Source organism: Tasmannia lanceolata, unplaced genomic scaffold (assembly GCF_043159265.1).
Source record: "Tasmannia lanceolata isolate RefF3 unplaced genomic scaffold, GAP_Taslan_0.1 ptg000175c, whole genome shotgun sequence".
Classification (NCBI taxonomy): Eukaryota; Viridiplantae; Streptophyta; class Magnoliopsida; order Canellales; family Winteraceae; genus Tasmannia; species Tasmannia lanceolata.
This window is the reverse complement of record NW_027518851.1, coordinates 78,548-82,500: the sequence shown is the minus strand read 5'-3', so window position 1 is coordinate 82,500 and position 3,953 is coordinate 78,548.

Sequence of the window (3,953 nt, the reverse complement as noted above, 5' to 3'; positions counted from 1 at the left end):
AAGGCATTGCTGGGTTGGGCTCCCTTGGCCTTTTGGGCGCCTTGGACGATGTCTTGCGAAGACCATGGGCACAAGGCCATGGCATATGGTGAGGAAAGGACCACGGTTGCCAAGGTTAGGCACCGGAATGCTTGGCCTTGGCTTGCCCTAGCAGGGCATTGCTGGGTTGGGCTCCCTTGGCCTTTTGGGCGCCTTGGACGATGTCTTGCGAAGACCATGGGCACAAGGCCATGGCATATGGTGAGGAAAGGACCACGGTTGCCAAGGTTAGGCACCGGAATGCTTGGCCTTGGCTTGCCAAAGCAGGGCATTGCTGGGTTGGGCTCCCTTGGCCTTCCGGGCGCCTTGGACACTGTCTTGGGAAGACCATGGGCACAAGGCCATGGCATATGGTGGGGAATGGACCACGGTTGCCAAGGCTAGGCATATAGAGAGGAATCGCATTTTTGCCCGGATAGGCACCGGAATGCTTGGCCTTGGCTTGCCATAGCAGGGCATTGCTGGGTTGGGCTCCCTTGGCCTTCCGGGGGCCTTGGACGCTGTCTTGGGAAGACCATGGGCACAAGGCCATGGCATATAGTGAGGAATGGACCACGGTTGGCAAGGCTAGGCATATAGAGAGGAATGGACCACGGTTGCCAAGGTTGCGCAAGTTTTGGGCATTTTTTGCCCGGATATGCCCAAGTATGCCCCGATAGGCCCGTTACGCCCCGGTATGAACGCGTATGCCCGGATAGACTCGGTATGCCTTGGGATACATGCGTATGCCCCGATAGGCTTGGTACGCCCCGATATGCGCACGTGTGCCCCAGTAGGGCTCGGTATGCCCCGGTATGTACGCGTGTGCCCCGATAGGCCCGGTATGCCCCGATATGCACACGTGTGCCCCAATAGGGGTCGGTATGCCCCGGTAGGTACGCGTGTGCCCCGTAATGCACGTTTCGCAGATCTCCCCGCATGTCCCGCCCCTATATGTAATACTTACTTACTTACTTACTTTCTTTCTTGCTTGCTTGCTTGCTTGCAATGGTTGGGAGTGCCCGGCATGCCCCGCTGCAGAGACCAAGGGCGCAATGACTTGGCACCGCGGATGCCGGGACTCCGGCACTTCCCGTGGCACTGATGGTTGGTTCCAAAGACAAAAGGCCGTGCAAGGCCACCGCACCGCGGATGATTTTGCTCGTGCTGGCGCCGTTGTGTGGCCAAAGAACATGCGCGAATGCTCGTGTCGGAAGGGTTGGTGTCCTGGCCCCGCGGGTGTCACGAATGCTCGGTTGCGAAGACCATGGGACCAGAGCCATGGCACGTCGGATGATGGCTCCAGCTGGCGCCCCGGCACTTTCTGTGGCATTGATGCTCGGTTTCAAAGACAAACGTGCGCAGTGCCAGGGGACCGCGGATGACTGCTCGTGCTGGCCCCGTTGGGCGGCATTGATGGTCGGTTGCAAAGAAAATGCGCGATTGCTCGTGTCGGGGCCCGGCAAGCCAAGGCCAAGCGAGCCATGGCACGTCGGATGATGGCTCCAGCTGGCGCCCCGGCACTTTCTGTGGCATTGATGCTCGGTTTCAAAGACAAACATGCGCAGGGCCAGGGGACCGCGGATGACTGCTCGTGCTGGCCCCGTTGGGCGGCATTGATGGTCGGTTGCAAAGAAAATGCGCGATTGCTCGTGTCGGGGCCTGGCAAGCCAAGGCCAAGCGAGCCATGGCAACGCGGATGATGGCTCGCTAGTGCTGGCGCCGTGCACAGTGGCCTCGCACACTCGCCCTGCACGCTTCCCTTGCACGCAGCCTTGCACACTAGCCTCGCATGCGAGCCTTGCACCCTAGCCATGCAAACTAGCCTTGCACGGTAGCCATGCACACAAGCCGTGCACATTAGCCATGCGCACAAGCCCCGCACACTAGCCTTGCGCACAACCCTTGCACACAAGCCATGCACTCGAGCAATGCACACAAGCCTTGCACTCAAGCAATGCACACAAGCCCTGGACACTAGCCTTGCACACGGGCCTGGCACACAAGCCTTGGGCACTAGCCTTGCGCACTAGCGTTCCACATGAGCCTTGCACACTAGCCTTGGACACTAGCCTTGCACACAGGCCTTGCACACTAGGCATGCTTGGGCGAGCTGATCCCGCATCAAGTCGACGGGTCTAGGCATTCTTGGGCGCAGATCCCGCATCGTCTCGTCGCGTCTGGGCGCAAACACGTCGCGTCTCGTTGCGTCTTCAGAAGTCGTCGCTAACAGCACCTTTGGTTGCCACTGGTGGTTAGGCTGGTTGGTTGCGCAAACCCTATAGGAGGGTGGCATGCTGGTGGGCGTTTTTGCCCGGATAGGCACTAGAATGTGCAGATTTTGGGCGTTTTTGCCTGGATAGGCTAAGGAATGGGCATGCTTTGGGCGTTTTTGCCCGGATAGGCACCGGAATGCTTGGCCTTGGCTTGTCCTAGCAAGGCATTGCTGGGTTGGGCTCCCTTGGCCTTTTGGGCGCCTTGGACGATGTCTTGCGAAGACCATGGGCACAAGGCCATGGCATATGGTGAGGAAAGGACCACGGTTGCCAAGGTTAGGCACCGGAATGCTTGGCCTTGGCTTGCCAAAGCAGGGCATTGCTGGGTTGGGCTCCCTTGGCCTTCCGGGCGCCTTGGACACTGTCTTGGGAAGACCATGGGCACAAGGCCATGGCATATGGTGGGGAATGGACCACGGTTGCCAAGGCTAGGCATATAGAGAGGAATTGCATTTTTGCCCGGATAGGCACCGGAATGCTTGGCCTTGGCTTGCCATAGCAGGGCATTGCTGGGTTGGGCTCCCTTGGCCTTCCGGGGGCCTTGGACGCTGTCTTGGGAAGACCATGGGCACAAGGCCATGGCATATAGTGAGGAATGGACCACGGTTGGCAAGGCTAGGCATATAGAGAGGAATGGACCACGGTTGCCAAGGTTGCGCAAGTTTTGGGCATTTTTTGCCCGGATATGCCCAAGTATGCCCCGATAGGCCCGTTACGCCCCGGTATGAACGCGTATGCCCGGATAGACTCGGTATGCCTTGGGATACATGCGTATGCCCCGATAGGCTTGGTACGCCCCGATATGCGCACGTGTGCCCCAGTAGGGCTCGGTATGCCCCGGTATGTACGCGTGTGCCCCGATAGGCCCGGTATGCCCCGATATGCACACGTGTGCCCCAATAGGGGTCGGTATGCCCCGGTAGGTACGCGTGTGCCCCGTAATGCACGTTTCGCAGATCTCCCCGCATGTCCCGCCCCTATATGTAATACTTACTTACTTACTTACTTTCTTTCTTGCTTGCTTGCTTGCTTGCAATGGTTGGGAGTGCCCGGCATGCCCCGCTGCAGAGACCAAGGGCGCAATGACTTGGCACCGCGGATGCCGGGACTCCGGCACTTCCCGTGGCACTGATGGTTGGTTCCAAAGGCAAAAGGCCGTGCAAGGCCACCGCACCGCGGATGATTTTGCTCGTGCTGGCGCCGTTGTGTGGCCAAAGAACATGCGCGAATGCTCGTGTCGGAAGGGTTGGTGTCCTGGCCCCGCGGGTGTCACGAATGCTCGGTTGCGAAGACCATGGGACCAGAGCCATGGCACGTCGGATGATGGCTCCAGCTGGCGCCCCGGCACTTTCTGTGGCATTGATGCTCGGTTTCAAAGACAAACGTGCGCAGTGCCAGGGGACCGCGGATGACTGCTCGTGCTGGCCCCGTTGGGCGGCATTGATGGTCGGTTGCAAAGAAAATGCGCGATTGCTCGTGTCGGGGCCCGGCAAGCCAAGGCCAAGCGAGCCATGGCACGTCGGATGATGGCTCCAGCTGGCGCCCCGGCACTTTCTGTGGCATTGATGCTCGGTTTCAAAGACAAACGTGCGCAGGGCCAGGGGACCGCGGATGACTGCTCGTGCTGGCCCCGTTGGGCGGCATTGATGGTCGGTTGCA